This window comes from Hylobates moloch, unplaced genomic scaffold (genome assembly GCF_009828535.3).
Source record: "Hylobates moloch isolate HMO894 unplaced genomic scaffold, HMol_V3 SCAFFOLD_58, whole genome shotgun sequence".
Classification (NCBI taxonomy): domain Eukaryota; kingdom Metazoa; phylum Chordata; class Mammalia; order Primates; family Hylobatidae; genus Hylobates; species Hylobates moloch.
The window spans coordinates 489,789-501,723 of NW_026652333.1; the positions used below are offsets into that span (position 1 = coordinate 489,789).

Consider the following 11,935-nt stretch of genomic DNA (forward strand, 5'->3'; position numbering starts at 1 on the left):
GGGCGGCCGGGCAGAGGCGCTCCTCACTTCCCAGACGATGGGTGGCCGGGCAGAGGTGCTCCTCACATCCCAGACGGGGCGGCCGGGCAGAGGCGCTCCTCACTTCTTCTCAGACCAGGCGGCAGGGTAGAGGCGCTCCTCACTTCCCAGACGATGGGCGGCCGGGCAGAGGCGCTCCTCACTTCCCAGACGGGGCGGCCGGGCAGAGGTGCTCCTCACTTCCCAGACAATGGGCGGCCGGGCAGAGGTGCTCCTCACTTCCCAGACGATGGGCGGCCGGGCAGAGGCGCTCCTCACTTCCCAGACGGGGCGGCCGGGCAGAGGCGCTCCTCACTTCCCAGACGGGGTGGCGGCCGGGCAGAGGCGCTCCTAACATCCCAGACGATGGGCGGCCAGGCAGAGAGGCTCCTCACTTCCTAGACGGGGTGGCGGCGGGGCAGAGGCGCTTCTCACATCCCAGACGATGGGCGGCCAGGCAGAGACGCTCCCCACCTCCCAGACGGGGCGGCGGCCGGGCAGAGGCTGCAATCCCAGCACCCTGGGAGGCCAAGGCAGGCGGCTGGGAGGCGTAGGCTGCAGCGAGCCAAGACCACGCCACCGCACTCCAGCCCGGGCAACACCGAGCACCGAGTGAGCGAGACTCCGTCTGCAGTCCCGGCACCTCGGGAGGCCGAGGCGGGCAGAGCACTCGGGGTCAGGAGCTGGAGAGCAGCCTGGCCAACATGGCGAAACCGCGCCTCCAGCCAAAGGAGAAAAAGCAGGCAGCGGTGGTGGTGCGCGTCGGCAATCCCAGGCAGCCCGCAGGCCGGGGCAGGAGAATCACGGGAGCCGGAGGCAGGGAGTCTGCAGCGAGCCGACTGGATTCGAGTCTGGGCCACAGAGGGAAGAAAAGAAAGAAAAAAGAAGGAAGAAAGGACGGAAAGAAGGACGGAAGGAAGGAAGGAGGGAGGGAGGGAGGGAAAGAAGGAAGGAAAGAAAGAAGGAAGGAAGGAATAAATCTCTTGATGATTGCAGACATGTATGGCTGTTTGGTAGTATTCAGAAACATCACAGTAATGGCAGTTTTTTCAATTGGTGCGTAGTCCTCAATAATTATATATGAAATTGCTGTCAAACCAGTAAGACTGCATTTATGCATCCATAATTCTCAGGATTGTTGGTAACCTGGGCATATTTTCCCTAAATAACTGTCTCCTTGCATCACAAGCCCCAATTTGCTCACATTTACCTCCATGGCAGTACCTTTGGTACTAACACCAAAGTTGTATACAGTGGGGATGACGGGTTCTTCTTTACACCAAGTATTGGTAGGCAAAAGGTGGCTTTCAGTTCAGGATATGTTACATGGGCTTTCTTGAAATGCAAGCCCATTGGCCTGATGAATCTTTCATACTTAGGTGGTATTCTTGTAAAGCCATCTCCAACAAAGCAGACATTAGTAACCACCCTCTTCCATGCCTTCTTCTTTCTCTTTCCTGTTCGAATAACTTTTAATACTTCTGTTTCTCCCTGGGCACATACTTTAGGCAGAGGGACTTCCCATTTTCTCGCCTTCTCTTTTCGTTTCTGTTTGATCATACTGGAAAGTACTTTAGCTCGAGATTGTTCCTGTCTGTCCAGCAGATAGGCAGGTACTGCTCCCTGTGGAGTCTTTTCAGCATTCTTTTTTTTTTTTCTCTTTTCATGCATCTTGACAGTCTTTTTTATTTGTATTTTCTCAGCATGGCCCTGTTTATGGTAAAGCTTAGCCTTCAGACCATCATTTTCTTTGCCTTCTTTGAACATTCATGAGCCTCTGACTTTCTTTCTTTCTCTTTTTCTCATGGTGATCCAAACAGTATCCATAGTGTTTACAGTGTAATTCAATATACTTGTTCTGTGGCATGTTGACGCCGCAGAGCCGCCAGGAGCAGCCCCTGGGGTGCGAAAACGCTCTCAATTTTCGGGTCTTAGAGACCCATGAGCTGACGCCATGCAGGCCTGACAGGAAAGTGATTTTACATTAACTTTGCTATTGCTTTATACTGCTATAAAGTCATAAACTCAAATTTTTATCCCACATGTTACTGATCAGCCGTGGATAATGTTAGGAGGATGCCCTAGTTTTGGGGGTGGCTATCTTAATATTCCTTAATATCCCTTAACTGTTTTGCAGATCCAGAACATTTCTGCCTCCAACTCCAGCAAGGATCTGAAGGTCCAGGACCTTAGGAAAGCTGCCTGCAGAGAGGTGGAGAGGTAACAGCATGTGGGACGGGGAGAGTCTGCTTGTATTCTTCTGCCTCCCACACCCCTACGTTTAGGAACAAGCCTCATGCCCATTATACTCACCACGAATTACAAACTAGTGGCTCACAGGCAAGGATATTTTAAATTATTATTATTTATTTTTATTTTTATTTTGAGACAGCGTCTCACTCTGTCTTCCAGGTTGGAGGGCAGTGGCTTGATTTTGGCTCACTGCAGCCTCTGCCTCCCGGGTTCAAGCGTTTCTCCTGCCTCAGCCTCCCAAGTAGCTGGGATTACAAGCATGTCCCAACAAGCCCGGCTAATTTTTTTTAGTGGGGGGGATTTTTAGTAGAGACAGGGTTTCACCGTGTTAGGCTGGTCTCGAACTCCTGGCCTCAAGTGATCTACCTGCCCTGGCCTCCCAAAGTGCTGGGATTACAGGTGTGAGCCACCATGTCCGGCCTCTATTCCTTTTAAAATATGCTTTAATAGCCTTTCTAAATCATCTTCATAGGGGTCTTATATGTATATTCTTTGTTAGGTAAAATTTGAGATATTATGATTGTTGTTACTACAGTGAACTGAGTCTAACTTATTATTGCATTTTCTAGTGGGTTATCGCCGATGTAGAGGAACGCTACTGATTTATGTAGGTTCTAGGTCATTTAGTTCATGGGTCTACAGTTTCTCTGCCTGAGCCACTGTCTTTACCTCATGCTCCATCAGAGGTCTCTGATAGTTTCAGGGTGTCCAGACAAATCCATTCATTTACCCATATCTTCATTGAACATTTACTGAGAACTTCGGTTATGAAATGGGCTATCCCCCCATCCCCCACCCCCACATTCACATGTTGAAGCCCTAACCCCCAATATGACTGTATTTGGAGATCCGGCATTTAAAGAGGAAATTAAGGTTAAATGAGGCCATAAGATTGGAGTCCTAATTAGATAGGACTGTGTTCTTTTTTTTTTTTTTTTTTTGAGACAGAGTCTCGCTGTCACCCAGGCTGGAGTGCAGTGGCACGATCTCGGCTCACTGCAGGCTCCGCCCCCCGGGGTTCATGCCATTCTCCTGCCTCAGCCTCCCGAGTAGCTGGGACTATAGGCGCCCGCCATATCGCCCAGCTAATTTTTTTTGTATTTTTAGTAGAGACGGGGTTTCACTGTGTTAGCCAGGGTGGTCTCGATCTCCTGACCTCGTGATCCACCCGCCTTGGCCTCCCAAAGTGCTGGGATTACAGGCGTGAGCCACCGCGCCCGGCCAGGACTTGTGTTCTTAAAAGAAGAGAGAGACATCTGAGCTCCCCCAACCCCTGAACGTAGACAGAGAAAAGGCCACACAAGGACACAGTGAGAAGTTGGCTGTCTGCAAGCAGGGGAGAGGGGTCTTGCCAGAACCCAATCCTGCTAGCACCTTGGTCTTGGACTTCCAGCCTCTAGAACTGGGAGAAAATACATTTGTGTTGTTTAAGACACCCCGACACTGTGCTTTGTTATGGCAGCCCGAGCAGATGAGTACAGCCTCTCTGTGCCCTAGTTCTTCTGGTTATTTTATGGAAGTGTTATCTCTGACTAGAAAGCCTTACCTAGGGTCTTCTTTCAATTTAGGCAGTGGAGATCTGGTTAGAGTTGAAGAGATGCTTTAAAAAAACAAAGAGAATTAGCATTCATGGCACACAGGAAGGTAATTGATTTCTTTTTGGTTGAAACACTTTAAATTGCAAATTTCTTCCAAATCTTAATAAACATTTTTTTCAGTGTTTTCAAGACTCAATATCAGAGAATTGATGGGGACCAAATTGTTTCTTTTCTTTTCTTTTTTTTTTTTGAGACAGAGTCTCACTCTGTCGCCCAGGCTGGAGTGCAGTGGAGCGATCTCGGCTCACTGCAACCTCCGCCTCCTGGGTTCAAGTGATTCTCTTGCCTTAGCCTCTGAGTAGCTGGGACTACAGGCGTGCGCCACCACGACTGGCTAATTTTTGTATTTTTAGTAGAGACGGGGTTTCACCATGTTGGCCAGGATGGTCTCAATCTCTTGACCTCATGATTCGCCAGCGTCGGCCTTCCAAAAGTGCTGGGATTACAGGCCTGAACCACCGTGCGCGGCCTGAATTGTTTCTAAAGGTAAACCTCCACAAACAAAACCATTGATTCTCAGGGGAAAAAAGGAGAGGGAGACACATCTATACGTGAGGCCTAAGTGGGAAAGAGAAGATCCATCAGGAAGAGAAAATGGGAGGAGAGACCCATCTCCTCATTCCGGCAATTCAGAGTCCATAGCCCATTATTTCTTCCCACCTTAGACGAGGCCACGAGACTTTCTCAGGTAGAAAGCGCCGTTCACTTTGGTGTGGAATCCTGTAGTAGTTTGGTGAGAAAGTTTCTATACGTTCTTTGTTTTTTTTAGAGACGCAGTCTCGCTCTGTTGCCCAGGCTGGAGTGCAGTGGAGCAACCATAGCTCACTGTAGCCTCCAACTCCTGGGCTCAAGCTGTCCTCCTACCTCAGCCTCCTGATTGAGACGACACGTATGCACCACTACACCTACTTCATTTTTGTAGTTTTTGTAGAGATGGAGTCTCACTGTGTTGCTCAGGCTGGCCTCCAACCCCTGGCCTCAAGTGGTCCTCCCACCTTGGCCTCCCAAAGTGCTGGAATTGCAGGCATTAGCCACCATGCCTAGCCCATATTCTTCAGAACAGCCGGAATAACCTCAAGATCAGATCACTTGCTATCCTGTTCAAAACTCTTCCAATGGCTTTTCTTCACATCTGAACTGAAATCCATGTGTTTCTCACGGCCAGTAAAGCCAATAGGTCTGGGCCCTGACCATCACCCTGAAATAATCTCCTACCACCCTGCTTCCATCTCACTCTGCCCCAGCTACACTGGCTTCTTTGTGCTCTTTGAACACACAGAGCTGACACCAAACCCAGGGCCTTTGCATGCTCTCTTCTGTCTCCCAAGAGTGCTCTTTCTTCCAACCTTTGTTTCTTTTGCTCCCTCAGAGCCCTGCTAACATGTTACTTCCTCAGAGAGGTCTTCCCTGACCGCTCAGTCTAAGTTATCTCGCCTACTGCACATCCTTTCCTTGTTAGCAGTTACGTTATAGAGTCATTTGATTATTTCTTTATGATCTGTCTTCCACTACAATGTAAGGTCTGTGAGAGCAGGAATTTGGTAACGTATGTGGGATGAATGAATGAACAGGCCAGCCTGCCAAGAACAGAGTGGGAGGGGTTTGGGAGGGTACAAAGAATACAACCGTATGCCTCTTTCCGCTAAGAATTAGGCCAGGCTCCGTGGCTCACACCTGGAATCCCAGCACTTTGGGAGGCTGAGGCAGGTGGATCTCTTGAGGTCAGGAGTTCGAGACCAGCCTGGACAACATGGCAAAACCCCGTCTCTACTAAAAAGATGAAAATCAGCTGAGCATGGTGGTGCATGCCTGTAATCCCAGCTACTTGGGAAGCTGATGGGGGAGGATCGCTTGAACCGTGGAGGCATAGGCCGCAGTGAGCCGAGATCACGCTACTGCACTCCAGCCTGGGCGACAGAGTGAGACTTCATCTCAAAAAAAAAATAATGATAATAATTGCTACTACTTCATCCTGTCCATCCCATGTCCCTAAAAACTTCAGCATAAGTGAATCCACACACAAGGAGAGAACAAACCCTCCCACTGGCCTTGGGCCCATCCGTCTTTCTCCCACACTGCCTCTTTCAAGTTATCTCATTTTGCTCCCAATAGCCAGCCTTGACTTTTCTGGGCTTATCTGGGCATCAGGGACTCATGTTGCACATTCACTTGCCCCGATTATGTCTCCCTTAGAGTGTCTCCTAGGGCAGCCGCTCTGGAACAGTCACCTAGGGGCCTGGAGCTCCTGCAGTCTGTCACTCGCTCCTTCTGCCTGGTAACAAATACTATTCCTTTTATCCTTGCAACTTGACCCAGAAAGAGGTGGCTGTCAATGTCCAAGGCCCCTGGAAACGAAGACTGGAGATGTGAAACCACTGGGCACAGGGGAATGGGTGGGTCCGAGAGTCTGAAAGATAGTGCTAGAGCATGTGCCTTCCAGATCATTCTCATTGAAAAATGCAGAATGACCTCCCCTCCCCAAGCCAAGAAAGTATAAACACTCACACCTCCCTACCTTCTCACATTCTCATTTCTAAGGTAAAATGTAAAGTATTAAGAATCTGTAAGTTATCTCATTTAACTGGCACTCTGCTTTATGAGATACGCACTATCATCACCCACTTACACATGAGGAGATTGAGGCCGGGGGATGTGAAATAATTTATTTCAATTCACATGGTTTGCGAGCAGTGGAGTCAGGAACCTAATGGAGATACTAACCAGTGCTATCTGGCATACCAGTTTAAATCAGTTACCTACACTAACTTTAAAACAACATCAGCTTTATTAAGGCAAATTTATGTATCATGAATTCACCCATTTTAAGTGTACAATTTGATAATTTTAGTAAGTTTGCAGAGTTGTGCAACCATCACCACAATCCAGTTTTAGAACATTTCCACTACCCCAAAATGTTTCCTCAAGTCCATTTTCGGTTCATACCCACTCCTACCCCCAGCTCTAGGCAACCGCTGATCTACTTTCTGTCTCTATAAATTTGCTGTTTATAGAGAAATGAAATCATCCTGCATGATCTTTTACTACAAGCTGCATTTGTTTTGTGAAGACTGTTCAGCTGAGTTCTCAACATTCAGTTCAGAGGTGTGCATTGGCTTAGCACAAGAAGGAAGGTATTGTAACTCCACTTTTGCAAGATGTCTGGAGGGAAAGTTTTTTTTTTTTTTTTTTTTTTTTTAAGGAGAATTTGTATTATTTTAATTATTTTTACGTGCAGAAAACTCAACAGCGTACATTTAACCCAGTTTGGTGCCAAGTTCTTTAGCCTTGGCTTTTCCAGCTTGGCAATGAGAGCCACAGACTTGGAGCCAGGACATTGCCTCCCCAGTGATGATGGATCTCATCGTATCTGCCGTTCTAATTGGTTCTGATAGCTTCCTCCAGCTGAGCCGAAGCTTCTTTGTCTTCCAAGTTAGCCTGTGTGGTGACAGTGGTGCAGGTGTTCCTGTGGACGAGACATCCCAGTCTTACCTTCCCCTTCATAATACAGTCAGGGACCTTTATTTTACAACACAGAGAAATGAACTATCATCACCCACTTTCTTTTCTTTTCTTTTTTCTTTTTTTTTTTTTTGAGACAGAGTCTCGCTCTGTTGCCCAGGCTGGAGTGCAGTGGCGCGATCTCGGCTCCCTGCAAGCTCCGCCTCCTGGGTTCATGCCATTCTCCTGCCTCAGCCTCCCCAGTAGCTGGGACTACAGGCGCCCACCACCACGCCCAGGTAATTGTTTTGTATTTTTAGTAGAGACGGGTTTCACTGTGTTAGCCAAGATGGTCTTGATCTCCTGACCTTGTGATCCGCCTGCCTCAGCCTCCCAAAGTGCTGGGATTACAGGTGTGAGCCACCGCACCCAGCCTATCATCACCCACTTTCCAGATGAGGAGGCTGAGGCTGGGGGCAGGCAGAAGACAACTAGCTCGATGGGATCCACATCATGTCCAGTCACCACCAGCTGAGTCTTCTTGTTCTCCACCAAGGTGGCAATGGTGATAACTCCTGCTTGAAGAACAGGTGGTCTCTTTGTGGCAAAGTCCCCTTTGCTGGCAGCTTTCTTCTCAGCCCAGGCCAGCAGCCTCTGCTTCTTCTCTTGCTTTGTCTCTGGTCTGTACTAGTGGGCCAGCTTATGTATTATAGTTGAGTAGCTGTTTGGGGGTCCAAGGCCTGGGTGAACTGGTTCATCGCAGGAGGCACTTTCAGCCATGTGTAGAGGATGGCTCTTTGCCACTACAGCCTGATAAAGTGGGGCCATTTGACAAAGCAAGTGAGGTCCCTTTTGGGTTGGGTGTGCTGTCCAATGCCAAGATTCTTAGGCCTTTTCTCCAACACGGGATTCACCACTTTCCTGGCCTCCTGCTTCTTCGCGACAGCAGCGGCTGGAGCCACCTTCTTCCGCTTGGCCTTCTTCCCTTTTGGCATCTTGGGCGGTGGGAGGAAAGAGAGAAAAAAAATGTTTTTGTTTGGTTACTATTCCAGGCTTCTGAGGACAGAGACTAGGCACTACCAGGCTGATAGCAGAAAATCAGGGTGGAGGTGATTGTGGGGTTGGGGAATCATACCTGTTTCTTTTGTTGTTGTTGTTGTTGTTTTTGTTTTACTTCTTAAAATATTTGAAATAGTTGATTTTAATTCATGGACTTTTTAACTCCAAATAATTTCAAGGATGGCTCCATTTAAAATAAAATATGGCGGGGTGCAATGGCTCATGCCTATAATCCTAGCACTTTGGGAGGCTGAGGCAGGTGGATCACCTGAGTTCAAGTGTTCAAGACCAGCCTGGCCACATTGTGAAACCCCATCTCTATTAAAAATACAAAAATTAGCTGGGCACAGTGGCTCACGCCTATAATCCCAGCACTTTGGGAGGCCAAGGCAGGTGGATCACGAGGTCAGGAGATCGAGACCATCCTGGCTAACACGGTGAAACCCCATCTGTACTAAAAGTACAAAAAAATGAGCTGGGGCGTGGTGGTGTGCACTGTAATCCCAGCTACTCAGGAGGCTGAGGCAGGAGACTCTCTTGAACCTGAGAGGCGGAGGTTGCAGTGAGCCGAGATCATGCCATTGCACTCCAGCCTGGGCGACAAGAGCAAAACTCTGTCTCAAAAAAAACAAATAAAAATAAATAAAATAAAACACAAAGAACAAAATGAAGCCCTAAAGATCTGATTTAAAAATGTAATCTGGCTGGTCTGAAGGCAGTGAGTTATCTCACTTTGATTGTTCACAGTCAGTTACAGATAAAACACCTTGTTCTACTCTCTCCCTCCTTCTTGCTACTGCACTTGACTAATCTTTAAAAATAAAATTTAATAAAATTTTAAAAATTAAAGTGTCATCAAAAGGGCTGCCCTGAAGTGATTCAGCTCATCTCTATCCAGTTGGGTGGCTCCTCCCTGAAAGGGGAAGCGAGGAAGATAATACTCCCATTCCCTCCTCCAGACACCCACTCATTCCACTTACAGCCATGCAAGGTTTGGAATGTTTGTTTCTACTCCAGGCCTGGGTCCAGTGCAGTGACACTGGGGCTCTCACTCTCCTGCCTCTGGACTCTCCATTATGCCTGAAGATGCCTTTCTCCGGGACAGTCAGAAGTTACTGCCCCAAACCAGAGAGTTGGTCTCCTTTCTTCCCTGCCTGATCACCATCCCTGTCCCTCTGAGAAAAATCCCTATTCTATCCAGAGAGAAAACAATACGCCCTACTTCATGCTTCATGACCATGTGGTTCATTCCAACCCTTTAATCCCCATTTTTCTTCTTGGCAGGAACAAACTCTTTTCAAAGCTAGAGAGGTAGTGCACAGACTCCTTGAAGAGGTCCCAGGGAAAGGGGATGTTCTCCTCTCCTTTCCCCACAGATCACTCACCGGGACTGTCTTTTCTGTACTAAGACAGACCTGAAAAAAAGCCAGTTTTAGATTTTCTTTACAAGTTTCTGTAGGTGCAAAAGCTCGGGCAGAATGACTAGAAGACATGTCCTCACCAATAATAATAATAGCTGACATTTATTAACCATGCACTATATGCTGTACTCTGAATGTTTTATCTGCTTTTTTTCTCATCCAATACTCAGAATAACTCTATATTAGCCTCACTTTACAAAAAAATTTAGCATTTTGTTATAGAACAGAAATTACACAGAATTATTAAATTATTGGTGCCACAGACATTTTACTGTATCTGTATTATTAGTACATAAATTATTATTAAGGCACAGAAATTATTAGTATGAAGATGATATCAGTACTATTATTATAATATAGAAATCAGTACTATTATTATAATATAGAAGTTACTAGTACAGGCCGGGCATGGTGGCTCACGGCTGTAATTCCAAAACTATGGGAGGCCAAGGCGGCGGATTACAAGGTCAGGAGAGCGAGACCAACCTGGCCGACATGGTGAAATTCCGTCTCTACTAAAAATACAAAATTAGTCAGGCATGGTGGCGCGCACCTGTAGTCCCAGCTACCTGGGAGGCTGAGGCAGGAGAATAGCTAGAACCCGGCTGGTAGAGGTTGCAGTGAGTCGAGATCGCGCCATTGCACTCCAGCCTGGGCAACAAGAGCGAAACTCCATGTCCAAAAAAGAAGAAGGAGAAGGAGAAGGAGAAGAAGAAGAAGAAGAAGAAGAAGAAATTACTAGTACAGAATAAAGTGTCAGAAAACTGAGGCTTAAAGAGGTTAAGCTAACTTATCCAAGGTTACAGAGTTAGTAGAGCTAGCTGAATTCAGTCCACACAAATAACTTAGGTCTTAACCTTAAGTAAACCTTACCCTCCTCTGTACCTCCCACACTCACCTCTGGCTTCCTCTCTGGGATGAGTGAGGTGAGAAGGAGAATATGAGCTGTGGACTACGAGGAAAAAAAGCACAGTGACTGAAGGAGAAGGAACTCCTGGTCCTTCCTGGTGACCCAGAGCCAACAGGGAAATGGGTAACTCATTAACCAAAGAAAAGTCCCACATCCTGTGTTTGAAAGAAAGAAACATTTTAAAAGCTAGAAAATGCGTTTGAACAATGTTGTATTTAAACCGAGCTCAAGCAACAGATGTTTCTTTTCTTTTCTTTGAGACAGTGTCTTGCTCTGTTGGCTCCTTCACCCAGGCTGTAGTGCAATGGCTGATCTCCGCTTACTGACTTTGGCTGAACTCCGCCTGCTGAGTTAAAGCGACTTTCCTGCCTCAGCCTTCTGAGTAGCTGGGATTACAGGCATGTGTCACCACACCCAGCTAATTTTTGTATTTTTAGTAGAGACGGGTTTCACCATGTTGGTCAGGCTGGTCTCGAACTTCTGGCTTCAAGTGATCCTTTGGCCTCGGCCTCCCAAAGTGCTGGGATTACGGAGGTGAGCCACCGCGCCAGGCCCAGGTGTTTCTTTAGTATAGATTTTACACCAGGCTTTTCATTCGGCTTTTGAACATTATGCTGAAGTATATTAGCTTTTATAATTACTTTATTCTAAGATCTTGCCCTGTGAATGAGCCCAAATATAACGCACAGATCAGGGAGGGTTAGGGACAATGCACAGAGCACGGCTGGGATTTGCTTTGGGAACAGTTGTTGGGGCAGAGGATGCCTGCTGGAGGGAAGGGCTCTCTCTATGTATGGTTGCTGGGAGCCCAGGACTGGACTCAGAGGAGAAGATGAGTATCAATCCATAGCAGAAACAAAGAGGTATATATGCCTCTTCCAGTAGACACCACTGGGGTTCCCACAAGAAAAGTTGACAAATAGTTCAGCTGGAAACATGAAGAGGGGAAGGAAATTGCTCAACAGTATTGATCAGAATGTATACAGTAGCCCTCAAACGCAGCAAACTCAGCACAGCTGCACGCACTTCTCCTTCAGAGCAGGGAAAAGACAAAAGTTTCAGAAACTTTCCGTCCTCTCACCCTCATAGGTGTGAAATCATCTCACTCCACCAGGAGGAAGAAAATACTTTAATTGGCCAGGTGCAGTGGCTCACGCCTGTAATCCCAGCACTTTGGGAGGCCGAGATGAAAGGATCGCTTGAGGCCAGGAGTTTGAGACCAGCCTGGCCAACATGGT

The 11,935-nt window shown here is 47.3% G+C and overlaps 1 pseudogene; it reads right to left on the reverse strand.

Annotated features, from left to right (window-relative positions):
• Positions 1–1,110: 1,110 nt before the first annotated feature.
• On the reverse strand, positions 1,111–1,885 carry LOC116463755 (ribosome biogenesis protein NSA2 homolog; annotated as a pseudogene).
• Positions 1,886–11,935: the final 10,050 nt, after the last annotated feature.